This window comes from Marmota monax, unplaced genomic scaffold (assembly GCF_021218885.2).
Source record: "Marmota monax isolate L192 unplaced genomic scaffold, Marmota_monax_Labrador192_F-V1.1 WCK01_AAM20220418_F8-fsc00077, whole genome shotgun sequence".
Lineage (NCBI taxonomy): Eukaryota > Metazoa > Chordata > Mammalia > Rodentia > Sciuridae > Marmota > Marmota monax.
This window is the reverse complement of record NW_026694610.1, coordinates 3,511,731-3,534,815: the sequence shown is the minus strand read 5'-3', so window position 1 is coordinate 3,534,815 and position 23,085 is coordinate 3,511,731. Positions and strand designations below refer to the sequence as shown.

The following is a 23,085-nucleotide window of genomic DNA, read 5'->3' as shown; positions in this document are numbered from 1 at the left end:
GAATAAAATATGACCTATCTTAGCCTCACTATTTTGTAAGCTTCCACCTCATTTCATCTTTTTGCTAGACCACAAACTATCTTAAATCAAGATTTGCTCCACAATTCACAAAGTTTGAGTAGCTCAAATTAATAGGACTCAACCTCACTTCTAGTCAAAGCAGCTTGCTGGACTTTAGGATACATTTTTATACTTTTCATCCATATTTGGAGGAAGCTTATATAAGAATTTTCCCTTTCAAAATGAGCAGAAATACAAAAGCAGCATAAAAATGAAATTCACTTGATTCCCATCTTATGGAACTTTGTGAGAATACTAAGTATTCTTAGTAAAACCCCAAATTCTTGTGAGAGGTCTGCTTGGCAATGCCATCTCAGAATTCAATATTTTTCAAACCAAAGAGGGTCAGCTTTGGCAGAAATCTGAGATGAGCCTTTCCTGTTCATTTCATACCCCAGCTGAAAAATGGGAGGTCCAGCAGGGGAGTGACCTGCCTAAGTGAGAAGCCTGCTGGCCGTAGGACTACGTGTCCCTGTGTCAAGTGTACTGAGTGTTTTCTCTGCCACAGCTCCACTGTGACACTTTGTAATTGAAATGGTTAACTATATTTAAAATCTTTTATTAGTGAATTACAATTCTATATAATAGTGGGATTCATTATGCCATATTCATACATACTCATAATATAATTTGATCAAACTTAGTCATTGCCATGTGAGTACTAGGTCAGTGACTGATATATTCTGGACACCTGGAATAAGCTTGCATTCCTACATTTTCTATTAGTGGCCTCACTGGACCAGATTTTCCTTTGTTATTAGAGCTCGCTTGGTGTTATTTGCACCACCCAGGCAGCAATGCCTTCTGGAAAGTCTGCCAGAATGTTGTGGAATTTGCTTTTTCTGAACAGTAGAACTCAGCATATCCAGATGAACACTAGTAACTGAGGAGTGATGGGGATGAGAGATAACAATGAAATGAACTATGTGTCTAGGCTACTTAAAAGAAGGACTTGTATGAGGACATGAGAGAAAGGAGCAAGGGTTGTGCCTTCATCAAGTTCTGTCCAATGTTGGCATTACTGGAGTGAAATTTGTAAGGCAAAAAGGTCAGAAAGATGTTAAATGCCACCTGAATGTGTATTTGACTAAATGAAGCATATGTATTCCTGAAATGATATATGTAAATTGAGTCATAGGTTTTCATAAAAATATCAATGTCAGCTTATCTTAATTTCCTAATGCTTCTCAAGTGGTAAGGTTTTCTAACTTTTTACATTTCAAGTTTCTCTGGCCTTAATATTCCTGAGAAATTCATTCATTTATTCATGCATGCACTGAATACTTATTGGTTGCTTACTAGGTAGAGGAATTCTGCTAGAGATACTGTGATGAATAGACAGATTTGGTCATTTTAAAATGCAGCTCTTGTAAATTGAGGCACACTCCATGACCACTTGGCAGGAGGCTCTGACAATCTATATGCTTCAAATATCTGGCTGAAAGTCTGCTTATTAAAGCTTAGATTAGAGATGGGTCTAGATATATTTTGAACTATTTAAGCTGTCAGTCAGGGCATTTTTGCCTTGGAATAATTTTTCAAGAGGGATATGAATAACTGTGCAAGCCTTCTTGGCTACCTAAGTTCATGTACCAAGTATGCTATTACTCCTCAAAGAATATATAAATTACAAAGTGAAAACTTACACAACCAGTTTGTGGATATGTGAAGCATGCTTTCTAGTGGGGGTCAAAGACAAGAAACAAGTACATCTGCAGATGACCATAATAGATGGTGGTAAGTTCCGTAGAGGAAGTAAATGTGGTATTGTCATACCCAGTGAAGCCAAGGACAGTTTAATGGGGAAGGAGTCTGTGAATATTAACTACCTAAGCTGATACCTAATAACTGGACAGGAATCAGCTGTTTGGGATTCTGGGAGAAAAACTTTCCAGGAAGAGTAAATAGCAAGTGCAAAAGATACTGAACCAAAAAAGCACGTGGATTGCTGAGGTGCCCCAGAGGTGAGCACTGCTAGAGTTTACGAGCAAAGAAGCTGGGATGAGACTGGGGAATCAGGCAGGGGTTGAAGACGTCAGGTGCTTAAGTTTGGATTTTACTCAAAGTACATTGAGAAGTTCTCAGGTTTTAATTAGTGATACGTCTTTTTTTTTTTTTTTTGAAGATCATTTTTGCAACTGTATGTAAGGTGTATTAGAGAGAGAGGATGGAAAAAAGGGTGAAATCAGGGGATCCAGCTGCCAGAGAAGGCTGTTGAAGGTCTGATCCCAGTTCAGAGATGATGGCTTGATTAGTGACAGCACAGCTGGTCATAAGAGCTGGGATTTGGGATTTATTTTAGAGATAAAAACAATAGTATTTGCTAATGGAATGAATATAAGGAGTAAGAAAATGAATAATTAAGGATGACATTTCTGGTGTAGGTCTCTGGATTGTGCGTGGACTACTTACTAGAAAAGAAAATTAAGGGGTTTCCTTTGTTTACTTATGTTCACATGTCAGTTAAGGGATGGATATACAACTTTTATAAATTCCACATTTCCTGAATTTTTTTTTCTACTTAGTCAATTTTATAGAGTGAAAACTTAAGCGATTCATGCAGAATTCCACCACAGTCTTTTAATGGGACAAAAAACTCTCTGATTAACTTTCCCATGCATTCTTTCTTCCTTCAATCATCAGCTTGCCCCGCCCAAACCACTTCAGCACCCCATCAGAGGATCTAAAATCTTGAGAGCTCGAAAAGTATAAAAATACCTGTATCCCACACAGCTGTGTAATATGGATTCTCTCTGATTAATTAACAGTTTCCTTTACCAAATGCCCACCTTTTAATAGGTTTGTATTTCCATTGTATAGTCAAGGAGAAACCAAGTTACTCCATTCAAGCAGTTTCTCTTTTCTGGAAATAATGATTCTGGAAATAATTTTACGTTGAGATTCTTCCTAGTTCTTAGAAACTGGAAGCACATATTTCAATTTGGGTATTTGTTGATGGGGTTTCTGATGGGCTTATTCTGGGCACTTTGTTCCTATGGGATCATATTCTTAGGTCATAAACATGTAATGCCTAGTTAAGCCATTGACCCTTGGAACTAGTATGAGTCAGGCTCAGTTATCTCACCTTGCTCCAGGGTTTGTTGAAGAGGCTAATTCTTATGGCAAAATATGTAAGAGTAAATGCTGAAGAATGTGATGTAGAATGTCATCTTCTTGCCTTATAAACCTTTATGAATATGGTGGGAGAAGGCTAAGCCAGTGCTGCTCCATGACTCTTTTGGCAGAACTGCATCCTACTGATGAAGATGGAATTATATTCTGGGAGAGGAGAAACCTGGAATGTATTAATGGCCAGGCTTCTTGAACAAGTTCTACCAGATAAATATTTTAAATACATCCAACATGACCATTTGCTTGTTTTTAGGGTTTATATCCACATATTCCCTAAAGGCAAATAGATCTATAGTTAGAAAGCTATCTTTTAGCTCTCATGTATTATTAATAATTATCTAGAGCTCTTATTGCTAAGGCTAGGTTTGAGGTAGGATAAATGATTTTTTGAGACACTAAGATGGAACCCTCCACAATGGTTCCTTTGTGCCTTAGAATAGTTCTTCAAAATAAATGTGCATTATCGTCCAAGGTGTCATAGTCAGGCTTCACTGTGCTAAATCTACATTGTCTGCATGTGTTATAGTTGTCTTGAGTTTCTGTGATATTGGGATAAATGCTCAGCCACGATCAGTTCTACTTTTGCTAAGATGGCCTGTATAATATGACAAATGGATCCTGTAATGATACTCTTGGGGAAAATAATTCATGACATTTACCTGGGAATACTTTGATTTTTTTCTCAATTACATAATCTTGATTTATCTTAACTTTCTTCCTTTGTTACATCCATTTAGATTTTGGGGCCCAAAGAATTAATTAGGTGATTTATCCAGATTGAATGGGTGAAACTTTGGTTTGATTTTGCCAAAACCCTGAAAATGCAGATGTTCATAGTAGGAGCATTTGGATGGTGATTGCAGATATTTGTAATATTAGCATTCAATATTCTCCTTTTAATCTTGAAGAGAAATATGAGACAAAGCCTTGATATTTTATATGAGCAGGCATAATAAATGGGGATAGACTTATAATTAGAGACTCTTAAAAGAGGCCTGTAATGAATACTAGTTGCGAAGCACAAAGTTAACAGCTGTATGGTAGAACTCGTACTATCCTCACAGTTGGAACAAAACTTCATTATCAATTGACTATGTTGTTTCCATCTGTGGATTACATTGTTTTTAAATAAGAGTCATAGGAATCTAAGCATTACCTGGAGGTTTGTGGCTAAACTTGGCTCCTAATATATACTGTTAAATATATGTTAAGGCCAGTTATGACAAAATGCCTGAGAAAATCAACTTGAAGGAGGAAAGATTTATTTTGGTTCACAGTTTAAGAGGTTTCAGTTCATGGTTGTTGGCTCCATTGTTTCTGGGCCTGGGGTGAATTAGCGTCATGGCAGAAGGACATGGTGAACCTAAGCTGCTCACCTTGTGGTAGCCAGAAGGGAGAGAGCGAGAGGGACAGGGGGAGGGAAAGGAACAGGGATGGGGGCAAGGGGGATGTGGAGAGAGAGAGAGAGAGAGAGAGAGAGAGAGAGAGAGAGAGAGAGAGAGAGAGAGAGAGAGAGATAGCTAGAGAGAGAGAGAGAGAGAGAAATAGCTAGAGAGAAAGAGAGAAACAGAGACAGTGAAAGAAAAAAGGATGAGAGAGAAAGAAACAGTGTGGGAGAGAAAGAAACAGGAAAAAACAGAGAGAGAAAGAGAGAGAGAGAGAAACAGAGAGAGACAGAAAGAAACAGAGAAAGTGAGAGAAAGAAACAGAGAAAGAGAAAAAACCAGAGAAGGAAAGACACACACACACACACACACACACACAGAGAGAGAGAGAGAGAGAGAGAGAGAGAGAGAGAGAGAGAGAGAGAGAGAAATGGGGTGGGGAAGGTACAAAATAAATCCTTTAGAAGCATATTCCTTTGGACCTACTTTCCGAAACTAAGTCCCACCCCCACCTTCCAATATCACCATCAGCTGGGGACCAAGCCTTTAGTACAGGGCCTTTAGGAGATATTTCCAATCCAAACCATAGGATAAAAAATGGGGTTTTCTGTCTTTTGTGCAAATTAGAAAGTCTAGGCAGTCTACATGGCCTAACATTCAAGGTTGTCTTATGATGATAAATTCAGCGCTATAAAATCTTTTTCTTTACAAATACAAATCCCACTTCTAGCCAAGATGGAGCACTTGTTGCACACTATTCACACAACACCGCTCTTAAGACTGACTGCTCTTCTCTCTCAATTCTTTAAAGGCAACTGGAGGGATCTAATAGCCCACAGAAAAGGGAAATGGAACAAGGTGATTCTTGTATTGGCCTCTGCTCTTTTCTCCTTGAGACAATTTTTGGAGCAGGGACAGACATGAAATTAAATAAATACAGTTGGGATTTGAGGCAATCATATTGGGCTAGGGCTGCCAACGTGACTGGGTCTGGAACAGCAATAACCATGGGATAAGAAAACCACAGAGAAGTGCTAGACTAAAACTGAGAAAATACATGGCCAGCAGCTCTGAGCTAGAAGAAATACTAGTAGAGCTTCTATAGGCAGAAAAAAAGTATGATAATGGGGGAAGGAATAAAGATCACCAGAAAGGTTGAATGCTTGATAAATTTAAAACAATAACAACAGTAATTATAATGTCTTGTGATTTTTAACTGTATATGTAGAATTAAAATGCATAGCAATAATATAAATGACAGGGAATTAGAGATGGTAATAAGTTATTGCAGCTACTTGATTTATTCAGGAAGGAATCAAATTATTAGCTTAGACAGTAATAAGGCAAAGATGATGCTATAATACTTGAGTAACTACTGTGAGAATTGTAGCAAAGGCCTAAATAACAAGGTAATAAAAGGAAAGTATAATAATTAAAAATTGTCATTTATTAAAAATTTTAAAAGAAGGGATTTAAATTACATTAAATATAACTGCATTAAATATCCAATTGCAAGATGATAAAGATCCCACAAAGTTGAGAATAAAGATATGTAAAAGGATAACACTATCCAAACACTAGCCAAATGAAAGCTGATATAGTTATATCTAATATCAGAAAAGTAAAACAATGCAAGAAATATTATTGGATATAGAGTGACATGTAGATCACAAAATGTGTTTCAACAAATTTCAAAGAGTTGAAACTGAATATGCTTTCTGACTACAGTGGAATTGAATTAGGAATTAGTATCAGAAAATAAACTAGAAAATCCCCAAATGCTTGTAAATTAAGCAATCTTCTTTTAATAAACCCACAAGTCTATGAAGAAACCAAAATAAAAATTAGAAAACATTTTGAATTGGATGATAATGAAAATATTTTATTCTACAAGGAGCAGTGACCTTTGAAAAGGCTAAGCAATCCTTGTCCTTCATGAAAGAAAAATATGATAGAAATAAGTAGTCCTTGGAGTGTTGAAGGTCTTGTTTTATTTACAGTGTGGCTGTATCATGGATTACACATACCACAAAATTGATGAAATAATACTACAAGTTCTAGTGATGGTTTTTCCTTTATTCAGTTGACAGATAATATTGATATAGGACTTCAAAGTTAATCCTATATAAATTCATCCTCTGTTCAGATTCTAACTGAGCAAGAAGTGAATCAGGATCTCACAGTTCAAATCCTGAAAATCAGGATCTTCATGAAGTTCTAGATGATTACAAGGAAAGAGCAAATTCTTTTTCCCAAGTGCATAACCAAGAACTCTTCAATTAAATGATGACTGATTGCTTTCCTCTAGTAGCATTGTAGCTCATTATTTTCATATTACTGTGATTTATGATAAGTTTTGTGTAGACTTTTTTTCCCATCAAGAACAAACAGCAATTGATGATTCAAGGCAAGATGTTGGTGTTTGTCAAACATAGATTGAGCAGGGCACAGTGGCTCATGCCTGTAAAACCAGTGGCTCAGGAGGCTGAGACAGGAGAATTATGAATTCAAAGCCACCCTCAGCAACTTAGTGAGGCTCTTTCTCAAAATAAAACAGTAAAAAAAGTGCTACAGATGTGGCTCATTGATTAAGTACCCCTGGGTTCAATCCCCATCACCAAAACAAGCAAACAAACAGATGGATAGTTTGTTGGAGTCTCTACCTGAAATTTAGCTCTACTATCCATAATCTAGGCATGTGCACTTTGTTGAAGGACCTTGGTTTTAAAGATATTTGTGGGTATTCCGGCATTCTTTATTAATAATGGAAAATACACTAATTTCAATGTTATAAGTATCTTGGTGCAGTAGTTGGATCAATATAAAATATCATAAATTTATATATACCTCCTTCTGTTTTCTGAGATTGGGTCAGAAAAATCTCAATAAAATGCTTACAGAACACCAGTTATCCTAATAATGTAAATTAAAATTGAACACATACGTTTATGAGAGTCTGAACTGGATCCCAACCAAATTCCTGAACACCCAGACACCATATTTCACAGACCCTGGGACTCCAACAGTGTCTTTTTTGACTATTGCAGGCTTGGGCATTTGTGTGGTTACTATAATTTTAGTAATGGTCTTAAGGAAGAAATATTGTGGAAGATATCTAATCTAGTATTGATTTATCCCACCCACTAGAATTGGCTTCTGCCTTGTTTCTTACCTTAGACTTTCAAAATTATGTGACTCTTAGACACCACTTACTATTCACTGAATAACCAAAATTGCCAGATGATGTGGAAGGTCCTCCACTCCTATATATCATGATCTGTCAGAGTGGCTGATTTACTTGCACAGCCTGCATTTACCATCCCTAAGTGCAAACAGCCTGAGACACCTCTCCACGTTCATCCACAGCATGTGTTTCCTGTGTATTGCTTGCTGTTTTTGGTATGAGGCTCAGTATCTTTGATGGGAGTAGTATTTCTTTTAAAAGCTGCCACTTAATTTCCTATGGCATGGCATTATAGACTCTTATTAGTATTTTCATGAAGGTTTATAAAAATGTAAATTTTGGCTGATAAAGAGGTTCTAGCAAGAAGACATAATTGTTATACCACAATTCATCATTTAAGAAATCGCCTGATTTGAAATGATAGGATGGGTGCTCTCTGAGGCAACACAAGCAGCAGGATTTACACTGCACCTGCCACTCAAAAAACTTGAATTGGAGAAAAATAACTGTTTGTGTTGGTGAGACCAAACTCCCAGCATTACTAAGGGTTAACCACATGTCTTAAATGAAGAGAGCGGCTGTGAGGTCCAGATCTGGTCATGGGGACAGTCATGAGCAGAGGACATTTCTTCCTGGGAAATTTTTATTTAGCAGCATCATTTTGTTTGCTTAAAAATAGAAATAAAAGTCCTTTTACCCAGAAATACATAAAATGACCTCAAAATTTAACATGCCCTACAACAGCTATTGTAAGCACAAATTTAGCATGGGTTCAGAGCTTGAGCCTAACTTATCTAATCAATTCGTTAACTAAACATATACTGAGTGACAGGCACTGTTGTAGAAATTAATAAAAAAGAATTGAATACACAAAGTCCCTGCTCTAGTGAAGGTTTACAATTTAGTGGCAGGGAAGATCGTTTTTGTTTGCTGATTGCTTTTCCTTGTTTTGCATTTAAATAAGATCTCACTTTTATCCTCAGAACATGTTGAGTGATGGAACTAATAGTTGATGAACAATAATTCTTGAAATGATGCTAAAAACACTCTGGAGAAATCTTGACATATTTACCACAGCAGAAAACTCCAAGATCTCAAACAAACCAACAAAAAATCACATGAGCGAATCTAAGAATTAAAAAAAAAAAGTGATAATGATAGCAACACTGGCATAACTTGAAAGTACCAGTACTCATTTCCAGAGAAGCATTCAGAAATATTCTAGATAAATTTACAAAAATGTTCATTGTATCTTGGGCAGAGAGATGTTGCTCAACATGTAGAGTACTAACAATGCAGGAGGCGTAATCTAGAGAGGGAGCACACCTGATGCCCAATACAGGATGTGAACTGATAGCTCCTAGAAAAGTAGCCTATTTTTTTTTCTCCACGCCTAAGTGAATCCTTCGCAGGTGATGTTCAAACACTTGAGCCATTGCTATGACCTGAGCACTGACCACTCGCGACAGATACATCTGTCCATTCCACATGGGAAGAAAGTGATCCTCCCATAGTTGGATAATGGGGTCCAGGGTAGATGGGCAATTTAGGAAGAAGGTGCTAAGTCAGCACTGGGGAAAATTTAGTAGCTTGAGGACAATGGATATTTCCCAACAGGAACAGGAAATATTTTGACAAATTTAAGATATGGCCATGGTGCCACACACCTGCTCAATGTCAGATTGGTTGTAGGACAAAGATGTGGTTTGGGATCTGTAAGTCCTTTACAATACCTATCTAAGGGACCACTATTTATTTTTGTAAGTAGACTTTAATTGATCAAAGATCTATCTCTTATAGAACTTTCATTATTTTACAAGTAAGGAATTATTTTTTTTGTGATGCAAATGATCTTATTTAAGTGTGAATTTTGAAGTATCAGAGCTTCTCAAACCAGACCAAAACTGTACTACATATTCAATAAATTATGTCAATATTGAAAGCAAGCTATTTTGCTTTTTTTTTTTTTTTGATTGATTTATCCAGCCACAGTAGTCAGATTGTTTAACACGAGTATGTTTGGCAGCTTTGATTAGCGATCTGGAAGTTTGCTATGAGCCATATGGTCTCAGAGTGCGTACATGCTCTGAGACTCAAGATGAGCTCTGAATCTCAGAGGAATCTTAAATGCTCAAAGCAAGACATGGTGAACACTGAGTTTATACTACAATGATTGTAATTGTGACAGGGCTTTGAGGAGTTAGGAAACCTGCTGAGCTAAATGTGCTCCATCTACTCTCCTTCCTCACATTCCCCTACCCTGCTTCCTGCTCTGAACTGTGTGTACTGCAGGCGTGGGCTCTCTTACTTTCAGGTTTCCATGATAAACTCTACTTGTGGGGAGCCTTGGCCAGAGAGTAGAGGGAGGAGGGAGGTGGGGTTTTCATCTCCTCACTGCCTTCTGGAGGTCACCCTAGGCTGAGAAGGTCACTGCTTCCCTGTGATGGTTCTTTTTACAGAACTCTCCCTTCTGGGGTTGTTGCCAGTGTTCCTGCCTCTTCCCCTTCAGGCACATGGGGGTCCGAGGACCCTGTATGTGTTGTCCTGATACTAAATTCTCCTGTAATCTGACCACTCCACTCACACCTTCTAAGGAATTTCACCCTCAAGCTCTTCTCACAGGGTCCTGATTTCTGCAGGGCCCCTGTCCGGTAAAGACAAGCCTATCTTCCATTGATCACCTGCTTTTCTTCCATCCTCAGTCCTGATCTCATTCTCCAGAGGGAGTCAGTTCCAGAGCTCAGTTTATTTAAAGAAAAAATGAGAAACAAAAGGCAGAAGCTTTCTCTCCCCCAAGGTCTCTAGTAAGAGTGGCCTTCCAGATCAGAAGTTGAATTCTTTCCAGTTTCTCTTTTGGCAACTAAACCTTCTCTGTCTCCTAGCTCTTCAAAACAGCATGTCATATCCAATTCAAAGACATTCCAACTGATGTTACTGTAAACAAGTTGTGAAATAAATGTGAAGGACAGAAATTATAGTAATTTGCATTCCTTTAAAAGGTTTTTAAAGAAAATTACTTTCTATGTTGTCACATAGGGCTCTGGTTTATCAATTTTCTCCGGTGAAACACCAAAATTAAATTGTATATATCTGTTGACAAACAATGAAGTGTTTCCATATTGTTCTTTTTCAAATAATGGTACTGTGACCATCCTCTAGCCTGATATTAGACATAAATGTACACATGTCTGTCTTGTACCATCCACCATTACTCCCTGTCTTCCACTTTGTTCTTTAGTGAACCTCTGCCCCCTGCTCCATTCCCAAAACCATCTGTCTGGGCTGAACTCCAGTTTTATGACCAGGCCTTTGTTTTCATAACCTGTCTTGGTGGTTTTAAAGTTATTTTGTGTCTTTGCAAATTAACTTTCATTACTTTTAGGAGTCAACTGCCTTGCAGACATATCCCAATTGAAAATAAATAGATAGATGATAGATAGGTAAGAAGTAGGTAGATCTAGGTCCAGTGCCTAGAGAATTATGTAGTGTGGATATAGATGCTTCAGTCTTCAGGAGAACCTGTTGAACAAAGGTAAAGCAGTTGTATCCTTTGTCTTCAGAGTTCTAAGAGCGAGTCTTTCTAAGCCTTGGCATTTTAGAGCTGGTGTCATGACAAACTGTTTTGCCAAAGATGCTCCCCTTGGTCTATGTGACTCTGCCCCGGTGTGAAGATTGACTTTCTTAATTAGGAGTTTCCTCATTAAGAAGACTTTAAAAACTGCCCTTACTTTCCCAGTCCCACCATCGGGTACACATCCCTAAACCTCAGTCTTCCACACTGGTTTTTCTTCTTTTTTGTTCAACTATGAGATAATCATCGCACACAGAAAATATTGAGAAATGAAGTCATATGAAATTCCACGAAATGAGGACAAGTACTGTTAATATTTGCTGGTGTATTCATCAAGAATTTTTCCAAGGTGAATATGTATATATATTATATACATGATAAATATATGTATTTATTATATACACTAATATTTCATGCATAACATTATACATGATATTACTATACAGATACATAAATGCATCAGTGTACCTTCCTGTTTTAATAAATCTCACTTCAGTCTGTCAGCACTGTTTCTTGTTATCATCTAATTTCTTTCTAATTTTCTGTGACTCATCCATCTCCTTGCTTATAACTTCTCCCAATTACATTTTCCCCCCTTGGTTTTTCTCCAAACCAGTGACTTATTTCAATACTTACAAATCTGTTTCATAAATATCACCATTAAATCTAAACTTAAACATTTTAAACTTTCCTTGTTTATTTTTTAAATTAAGAGAGTATTTATATACCACCAAATTCACCTTTTTAAAGTTATAAAATTCAGTCCATTTTGGTATCACAAGGTCTGTATCTATTAACCACAATCAATGTGGTTACATTGTTACTACCACCATAGGAAACCCTCATTTGCTGGAAAACATCACTCCCATTTGATTCCTTTCTCCCTCAGCCCCTGGAAAACACTAATCTTCTTTGTCTCTGTTTGTTTCTCTTCTGGACATATATAAATGCACTAATGAAATATGCAGTCTTTGTGATTGGTTCCTTTCACTTACGTATGTGTCCTCCTTGGAGAAAATAAGAATGGTTAAATGCCAGGTCCCTGAGGTGCCCCCTCTGCTCCCCACAGCCTAGCCAAGTTAAGGGAACAATGTGAGCCTAGGACAGAATGTCCAGATAAACATTATCTTTTATTTTATTTTATTTTTTCTTTTTGTAGTGCTGGGGATTGCTGGGTTCAAACTCCCTGATAATTGAGCTACATTCTCAATCCCAAATAAATATTAACTTGAAGGACTCTAGCTTTCTCTCATATATGCTAGGAGTTAGGGCAAATTCGTATTATCTGTAGAGAGTGGCTTTCTTGCTTGCCAAACATGTTCCTTAAAGTGCTGGTCATAGGATGGGACAAAGCAAGTCAAGCTGATGTTGCTTCTGCAATTTAACCTATAAATCTTCTCCCAATTACATTTCCTAGTGACTCACTTCATTACTTACAAATCTGTTTCACAAAAATCACCATTAAATCCAAACTTAACAATTTTAAACCCCCCTTGCAGGAAATGGTACAGATCAGAGCATTGTGGAGAGGGATGTACTTGGCTAGCCCGCTACAACTGGACAAAGGGTTGTGAGAATCAGACACCGTGTGAAAGGGAGGTGCATCTGTCCAGCCCATTGCTGCTGGACTGCCACTGGACTTTCTGGTGAAGCACTTGTCCTACCTGTAACCACTGAATCTTCCTTGTAAGCATTTCTGAATAAATCTTATATGGCACATTCCATCTCTGAGAGGCTTCTTTGGTCTTTTGGCAACCTATTGCACTACCACACTGGGCTATGGACGGGGCAACTTATCCTAGTGTTTTTGAGGTTCATCTATATTTTAGTACATTTCCATATTTCATTCTTTTCTAATAACTTTCTACATTTTGTTTCTCTATCCATTGATGCACACTTGGGTTGTTTTCATTTTAGATAGTGTGAACAGTGCTGTTACAAATATTCATGTGAACATATCTATTATCAATTTGGAGAGGTATATAGCTAATAATGAAATTACTAGGTCTTTATGTTCAACTTTTTGAGGAACTGCCAGACTGTTTTCCTAAATGGTTGCTCCATTTTACATTTATATCAGAAAGGTAAAAAGGTAATAATTCCTCCAGGTACTTGCCAATGGTTATTATGTCTTGTCTGTTTTATTAAAAAACATCTTAGTGAATGTGTGGAGATGATTCACGGTGGTTTTCATTTGCATTTACCTAATAATAATGTTGTGGAGCATATTTTCTTGTGCTTATTGAGCATTTCTGTATTTTTTTTTGGAGAAATGTCTATTTAAATCCTTTGCTTATTTCTAACTTGGGTTATTTTTTATTGTTACCAGTCTAACTTTTTGAAATCAAATTTTTACCATTCAAATGCACTTTAGGCATTCAGCAAAGATGATATTTGGGGGTATTTTGACACTCAGGAGACCTTGTCTTCCCACTTGCCCTTAGGACTGAATATGCCTGGCTCTTCTGTGCCATAAGCAACTCATATTAAGAGATGGAAAAGTGTAGTTTGCATGGTTCACAGGTACTGAAGAAGGTTCATGACCTATAAAAGAACTAACTCGTAGCCAGAGTACACATCAGTAAATCTGGCTGCATATACAGAAATACAAAAGTTCATTCTGTGTTCCATAGGAAACATTAGAGGGAAGAGATGGTTTAGATAATGGTGTTAATTATTACATTGTGTGAGTTTATATAAAATGTAATGGAATAGATGAACACAGGCAAAGTTTGCTCTATGGTGAATTTGATATGACTAAGTCATCCCATTATCCCATTAAATTATGAAATGGAAGTGTAGTCTGCTAGGAAAGATTTTTTTCTATGCGTTTATCAAAACCACATTTTAGCAATGCAGCCAATTTTTTTTTTAGAAATACCATATTTAAAGGAAAACATTACATTTATGAAAACTTAAAAACACTATTGATAATATACTTATTAAGTAAAAATTTAAACATGAATATATGAATATAATCCAGGTCTTTGTGACAACTATATGTCTCAGCTCTCTTAAGGATCTGAGACTGAAAATCCTTGCAATTTGATGTGTGCAACCTGACTGAAGTTTTTATCAGTAATGAACTATCTCTTAATAATGACGTCATTGAAGTTTCTGGAACCTCTTCTGTGACTTTTTAATCTTGCTTAACTTGAATTCTTTTGCTGATTTTCACTGCCCTCAAAACACAGGTCTCAAGGCTTCCCTCACATAATGAGCTCTACCCTTCCCTGCTCACTACCCCCAGTCATTTCTGTTCTCAACCATTCCCCACCGAACCCAAGTCTGCCTAGCTTGACCTCAAAACCTCCAATTTTAAGAGAGAAAACACCAACCCACCAGAGAAATTGGTTTTCTTCACCTCTGTACCTTACTGTCTACAGTGTCTGGCACATGGTGTGGTAACTACAAATGTTTGCTGCTACGGTTTGTATAAGATTTGAGTGTGTCTCTTAAAAGTTCAAGTGCTAGAGGCTGGGTTTCCAGTGTGCTGGTATTGGGAGGAAATGGAGCTTTTAACATATGGTCCTAGTGGGAAGTAATTAGTCATTGGGATACCTTCACTGGAAGGGTTTATTACAGTTCTATGGGACCAGTGCTCTCCTGGAGAGAGCAGGATGTTACAAAACAAGCGAGGTTGGCCCCTAAATCTCTTGCTTCCTGTAAGATCATGTGAGCTCTCCTTCTTGCACATGCTCCCACCATGATGCTGTCTACCATGTTGTGATGCAGCTAGAAAGCCCTCACCAGAGGCTGAACTGACTGGGTTGTCCAGACCTAGACTTTCAGTCACCAAAACTGTGAGTTAAGTAAACATCTTTCTTTACACATTACCCCACCTCAGGTATTTTGTTAAGACAACAGAAAATGGACTAAGAAATTTGTTGAGCAAATGAAAAGATACATTTTCCAGGTTAATTTTAATTCTTGTTTTGATAATAGCTGTCCAGCCTTCCATTAAATGTGCATAGTTAACATTGATTGCTTGTTATAGGCTAAATGAATAAAATAGATATAGTAGTAGATGAGATATGGGTTTTTCCCTCATGAAGCTTCCAATTCAGCATAGTGGGACAATGAAAATTAGATATAGTACCATCTTTCCATTACTTCAAGTACTTAAGGAATACCACATTAGCTAGGAGGTGTCACACAGTGATTTCATACCACAGTTCCTTTATACTTCTCACAAATATGGCATTTGCCAGTTATTATGTACCATTCGATAAATTTACATAATTGTTTTCATAAAGGTATGCATCCCTACCTCCTCAATTCAATATTAAAACTGTTTTTGATGAAAGTTAAACATAGCAGATACTTAAAAATTTTATTTTGTTAAAATTACTATGTCCTTGATAAAGACGAATAAATAGCACATTTCCTGAAGTCCCAAAATGGCCTGTTGCGTCTCTGTGGGAATAAAAACTTGCCCTAATAGATTATTGGTACATGTAGTTAAATATCTAGCAACAGTTAACATCTGCTGACAATTTTATATTGAAATTTTGTATTGAAACTCCACTAACAAATTCATTTATTTAAACAAAGATGATCTCAGTGGGTAAAACTTATCAACATCATGCTTAATAATTATAGCATTGTTTTACATTAATTAGGTATTAGAGGTTGGCTCTAGTTTCATCTAATAGAAGGGTGAGCCACATCTTCCATCAGGTGAAGGAATAATGAGAGAATGATTTGGCACTCTTAATTTTAGTAAGGTTATAGGGTGGGGTGCTGGGTGCTATGTGAATGGTTTTTAATGTAACCATTGAGTTCAGAAACATTTCTCGGCAAATGCCGATGAAGTCAGAACTGCCACTTGGACTGTTATTCTTCTGAGTCCTCCCTCATCTTCTAATAGACTTAATTACACTAAATTGAGGTATCCAGTTCTCATAACATCAGAACTCATTTCTAGATAAGTGCAATTCTTTGTTTTAGAAGGAGGGAAGAGGAGGATAAAATAATTCAATACAATAATTTTTTTTTTTCTAAGAGAACTAGAGCCTAAATCTTGGTTATGCAGGAAAAGCTCTCAGGAAGAAAGGAGACCTATGGCAACCACATAGGCTCTATGGGTTTGAGCAGAAGTTGTCTGTGTTGCTCCCTTCCTTGGTCCACATGAATTTACAGGTTTATCTAGGTTCTTCTGGAGATATTATTTCAACAGCACTTAAAGCTATTTTAAAGCCTTGAAAGACTGACATGCAGGCCTATGATATCATGCCAAGAGGCTGTTGTGGAATTTCATACAGATCAGCATGTAAAATCTTCCAGACAAATGTAATTTTTATGAAGAGAATTTTGCTGAGTTTAAACACTACCTCTATATGAACTAGGTCAAATAAAGATCAGCTCACAATTGTTGACCTGAAACTGAGGCCCATAGTTAGTTGGCCAAATAATGCCTCTCCAAGCTAAGTGTTATTGCCAAGTTAAGCATCATTTTCTCCTCTGTAAAGTAAGTTATGCAATTTTCTACATAGCAGATAGATTTCCATGCAAATAGATTTAACTTCCAGTGTCAAACAGTGAAATAATAAAAGAACAACAGAGAAAGAAGCAACACAGAAAAAGGCAACTAAAAGAAATAACTTTTATTGCACGCTTGGAGTTTCTACCTCATATTTCATTCCCATTCAAAATCTGAGGATCAGAATCCATACACCAGTTGGGAGAGCTCTATGTGATGGATATATGGATGATTAGCACATATTTCTCAAGTGCTGAATCATGCCCTGGAGCACACTAATGAAACACAGTTCTGAGTGTTTTTAAATAATATTGTTTTTTATAGACAATCCCAAATGAAAGGAATCAATTTAGCTTCTCATTCTTGGCACCATCCAATTTCCAAAGAGACCATCTGGGGTTGTCTGTGGTCTCACTGCATTGACTCAGAGTGTGAAAAATAAGCTCCTGTGTCACGTGCAATTGATCATTTAGCGTTAGGGCAGAGCTTCCTTATTTCACATAGACACAAAGTGGTGTCACTCCAGGACTGGAAAACATTTTGCAGGACAGCAGGAGGCCTCTGCTGTTTCCCCAGTGATCTATTTCATTTGTACAAAGAAGCAGGCAGGATCTCAAGAGCTGCATAATATGTCCTAAGAGGGACATTTGGTATCTTTCTCTCCTTCTTTTGATTAGCTGCCAGCTTATTAAAGAGCCTGGAGTCCAGAGCCTGGGAAATTCAAAGAACCAAAGGAGGGACAAATGGCTCTGAGTCCCTCAATGCCAATAGGCAGTGCCCAGGATGAGAAATGTGGTCCTCCTACATCTTTTTCACCTTTTTTCTCCTTGTCCTGTAGGTGCTACTTAGGATGAGAAAAACATTTAGGAAGGGGATAATTAGGTTGTCAGCCAGATGTGTCTGTGTTGTCAATATTGGACAGCAATGCTCTCTTTGATTTTTTTTTTTGTTGTTGTTGTTGCTTTTTTTCTTGGGGAATGAAGAAGCCAAGACATAGCACAGTAAATACTGAAAATCCCAAGGACCTTGTTTTTGAGCTTCACTACGAAAATGCAAGAATGAAACAAAACAAAAACACCCCACTGAACTTAATTTATCTTACACTTTATGTCAATAGCTGTCATTTACTCCACAGATAGGATTTATCATTTCTGAATTGATCCTTAAAAAAGTGTCCATTATTACCAAGAAAAGAAGCCATATTTAACTGTTCCCTTTCATTTGATAACCAATCAAAAGAAATATGTGCGTCTTGGTGCAAGCTGATGTCGAGTTGTTTAAATTCTCTCATGGTATTAAGAATTAATACTGATTCTCTTGCCATAACAATCATCAGTATGTGTCAGGGTTAGATCAAACATTTCAGGTGCACTAAGTGATTTCAGACTGGGGTTGTATCTATCGCCAATCACAAAAGTGAAGTCAAGATAAGTTAGGTAACCTGTCTGAGTTCACAGAGCCTAATAAGGTCAGAGGCAGGCTTTGAACCCCTCTGGGCTAAGCCTCCACAGCCTGTGCTCTCAGGCACACCATGGACACTGACTACCTTTTGTCATTTGTTAGCTTCTCTGAAAGAATTTTTACAATGCATTGCAAACTCATAGCTTTTCCATTTCTCAGGTTTTCTGTACATGAAGTGGTTAATGTGTAAAATTAGAATTTATGGAACAGAGACCTCAAATTCACCTTTATTGTTCACTCTCTTTAAAAATATCATAAAACCATCCTTGTCAAGCCCTGGGCACCTTTTTCTCAGCCACCTGTGACCATGTCAGTTGCCAAGAAAGGTACCACACTGTAGGGGGCCTGTTGCCTAAAGACAGCTCTAATTGCTAGAAAAACTGACCTCCCTCTAATGTCCTTTCACTGCTTCTGCTTTTGACATCTGAAGCAAAGAAGACTCCTCCTTCTCTTTCCTCCATATAAAATTTTTAAAGGGTAAACAGCCAGTGCTTTAGTCTGGGGAAGCAATATCCCAAATCATTCTCAACATCTCAGGTCTCATGAGTCTGTTTCCTTATTGCCCTCCACTGGACACACTGTGAGTGGCCAATGTCCCTTGTTCAAAGTACATCACAGAAGTGGGTAGAGGGCACTTAATAGGTCCTGGTCTTGAGACTTGGATCCTCCAATCTGGCACATAGATCCACGCATGACTCCTGGGGCCAGTATGTCCTGATCCCAGGGCCTGGGTCTCTTTCTCAAGAAGGGTACACTTACGCTTTATTTCATTTAATCAAAACCAAGGATCTTTGGGACACAAAAAAATGGAGAATCCCAGGGTTTTCTGTGTTTTCCCTTCATTTCACTCAGGTGAAGGGTTAGAGAGCTTAGATGGAATTCTGGCCCTGTGTTAGCTCACCTGAGTGGGCTGTAGACATATGCGTGGGCATTTGGTGGTTTCAGTTTAGAAAGAATTAGTGGAGTTTCAAAGACTTGGGGTTATGGGATGATCATTCTGAGAGAATACCAGGAACATGGCCCTTGAAGGACCTCACCATTTTCTTTTGCCAAGTCGCCCACTCAGAGCCTAAAGGTTTTCACAGTATTTTCCCCAAATGAGATAAAGCAACTCCAAGATACTTGATTTTAGTTTATATAGAAAACCCACTCTAAAATGCACAAGACTAGATGGAAAAATGTCCTTCTCTACTTTATGGTCTGAATTCTAAGGCATCAGAAGATTGGTCTTTCTCTTGTGCCCTTATCTCTAAGACCTTGCTTTTCTTAAATGACTGTAAAGAGATAAATAAATTTTTGCAATAGTTGGCTCATTAAAAACTTATCCCTCAGGAAATAATTTCATCAACTAAGGAACCCTTAAACTTTCAAGGTAAAAAACCAAACACACAAGCAAACAAGAAGTCTTGGTGGCCTATAAGGATTGAATTAGGTGTGGTACAATGGTATCTACTGTGACCCTCACCTATTGTGTCCACCTGTCAGAACAACCCTGTATGTTAACCCCTTCTCTTCCTCATAGGTCATGATTCTACTTGGCCAAAGTAGTAACTCCTTGAGGCTGTAGGTGACATGGACTGATGGAAACCTAAGCACTTTACAGTTTTTTACTTAATCTTCCAAATAATACAAGAAAACATGAGGCACCTCATCTAACTGTTACACTTGAGAAAATGGAGTATTTACCTCAGTTTATCACAGTGCCATACAAATAGCAAATACTTAGCAAGTATCATTAGTTTAAAATGATATTTTGACCTGAATTAGAGCAAGGTTTATCTCTGCATTATATCAACAATGGAAAGTTATGTTTTGCATAAATAAAATCTTAAGGATCTACTAATAGAACTTTAGAGAAATGACTCTTGGACATTGAGAAGCATCTGTTCCCTTTCAGTTCTCCCTGGCAAGGAAGCCAACTCTCTTAGGGTCATTTGCCTTTCTTGCTAGACTTGGCCTTTTCCTTATTTCAGATGCCTCATCCATATACTGAGAAGGGACAGGAATAATTCCCACATCCTTTCCCAATGCCAGGGCGGGTTAATTTCCTGGAGGTCTAGGTACTAGTAAATAACTCCAAAGATTTCACTCTCCTTTGGAGTTATTTTTATACAATGAATTAAATTCTCTTTAAGTCAGGTCAGCCTACTCCAATTTTGTCAAAGGCAGCGTGATTGTATTCTCCCAAAACATCTGTTTGGTTGAGATGTCCAATAGCAGAGTTCACTTTCCTAGAAAATTCTTCTGGATGGGTTTCCTGCAGACTTTTGCCTTTGTAATAAAATTACAGGCCCAGTATTTGTGTGTCACTCTGTCCTGGATCCAGGGGGGACAAAGTCCTCAAAGACACGTGCTTCTAGGAAACTCAGGAACCTTAAGGCAAGTCCTACCTCCATCCCTCAGTGAATTTGTTCGTTGTTAATAATTAACTCTGGAACTCTGAGTAGGGGCAGATCATGGCACTAGGAGAAGGCAGGTTCTAATTTATATACCCACTTCTAAGAGCTGGAGGTGGCTTGTGTCATCCTTAAAGTAAAGGAGGCCGATAGAATACTATGCCCAGAAGTTCCCCTTCTTCTTTCCCAAAACCTAGCCAAGTTAGGGAAACAAGTTTGGCCCAGGATGTCCAGATATATATTATATTGAAAGACACTGACTTTCTCTCATGAATGCTGGGAATTAGGGAAAGTTAGTGTTAACTGTATAAAGCTGATACATATCTGCTCCAGACCCACAGTTCTCTGGAATTCTGGTAATTCAAGGACCAAAGCAAGCTAATGTTGATGATGCCACTAATGCTATAACCTAATTTATGAAACCTCTCTCCCTGTGGTGACTTGTGTGGACCAGAGCACAATGGGAAGGAATTCCTCATCCAAGCAGCCTGTCCTCTACCCCCAGACAAAGTACGAAGAGGGATAGGAGGTGCTGTTTCTGGTGAGGTAGCAGAGGCACTGTTGTGAAATAGAGGTACACCACTCCATCCTGTCACTACTGGGCCTCTGGTGAAGCATCTGTCTGACCATTGCCACTCTATCTGTCCCATAAACATTTATCAATAAGTTTTATATCTTATAACCTATCTCTGGTACCTTTCTTAGTCTCTTTCCCATGAACATTTATTAGTAAGTTTTATATCTTGTCTCTGAGTGTCTTTCTTGGTCTCTTGGCAATCTAGACCACTGCACTAGCACAGCTGGATGGTAGACAGTTATTCAAGTCTGGCCAGGACTATTTAAGACCAGCCTGCTGAAAGTTTGTGGGGAGAGGAGAGTCAGGAATATTTTGTTGCATCTGTTTCTATTCAGAAGACCTAGAGCAGGATGAATGAGCTTCCAACCACATTAGTGTTCCCATACTCTTCAATTGCCAAGTTGAAAGGAACCTCAGAGGCCACTAAGTTTAAAACATGCATGTGGCCTTGGTGTGCTCATCTATTCCATTGCACTATCCCTCACAGTAGCCCAGAGTCACATGTGGCTCTGAGCATTTGAAATGAGGCCAATCCTCACTGAGGTGTGCTTTCAGTATGAAATACATGCTGGATTTCAAAGACAGTGTGAAAAAAGAAACATGGAGTAACTCATCCATAACTATATTATTACACACTGAAATGACATTTGGATTGTATCGGAATGAATATAATATATCGTTAAAATTAATTGCACCTGTTTCTTTTTTACTGTTTTTTGGCTAGAAAATTCAAAGTTAGATTTGAGGCTCACATTTCTCTTTGGTGGTGCTGGTGACAGGGACCAGTAGTCTCACATCATGGCTCTCTGCCAGTATACTAAGGACTGAATGTTCTTTGAAGTTTGCTTTCATACTGGCCAGTGCTGCCAAACCATCTAGAACTCACCATGGAGAGATATTGGAGGGTGTCTCTTCTTTGCCCAGAGGAGGCATCAATGCCTTATTGAGGCCTCAGTTTACTCAGAAGAAACAACTTTTCCCTAAGGCTTTGAGAGGTGCTGGTTCTATTGGTGTTCTGATGCCCTGTTCTTTTAAGTCAAGGATGATATGGAGAGGAAGAGGGTGGGGGAAGCAGTACTAACACCTCACTGAGGAATATTGAGGCAGTTACCTCCTAACCTGCACAAGGGCACCCCTCACAACCTCATTCTGCTCCAGCCCTGATTAAACAGTTAATTTGTAGTATCAGATGTATACAATATTCTTGCTTCAAAATCTCTTTGATACATTTGACACATTCCCAACTTCACACTGGGAAGGAGAATGTTACTTTCTGCAGCTGCATGGAATAAGGGTTGTTCATCGGTCCCTACCCCTATGAGGAACATTCCTTCCCTTAAGAATAAGATTCTTGCTCCTGCTATGGTTAGTACCAGCCTAAAACAGGACACTCATAATGGCATGAGGCCAGAATTATCTGACAGTAACTGGAGGCAGATAATGTGCAGAAGAAAGAGTACTGAACTAGAGAAGTCCTGAATCTTCCATTTCAGCAGCTGGGGGACCTTGGACAAGCCAGTTTGCTTATCTATAAAATGGGTATAAGAATGTCTGCTTCAGATGAGTTGAGCAGTCATTATTACTAATGGAATGGGTCTTAGGTTCCTTATTGATAAAGTAGATTGAACTAGATCCCCAAGACTACTTTCATGGAGGAAAGTCCATGATTTTCATGGTGCCAGGCCCCTTGAATAATAGAGGAAATAGAAGAAACAGACAAGGAAGTTTAAGTCACTAGTTCAAGGTCCCTCAACTGTGAGGTAGCAGACATCCTGCCTCCCAACCCAGGGTTTTCCTACAGGTACATAGAAGCCTCCATGTTTACCAGGGAAAGGAG

At 38.1% G+C, this 23,085-nt stretch overlaps 1 protein-coding gene across 9 annotated transcripts in view; it reads right to left on the bottom strand.

Moving 5' to 3' along the window:
* The window catches only part of Prlr (prolactin receptor), a 160,336-nt gene that overhangs the window by 89,448 nt on the left and 47,803 nt on the right, over window positions 1-23,085 (bottom strand). The gene's annotated exons all lie outside the window — the stretch shown is intronic.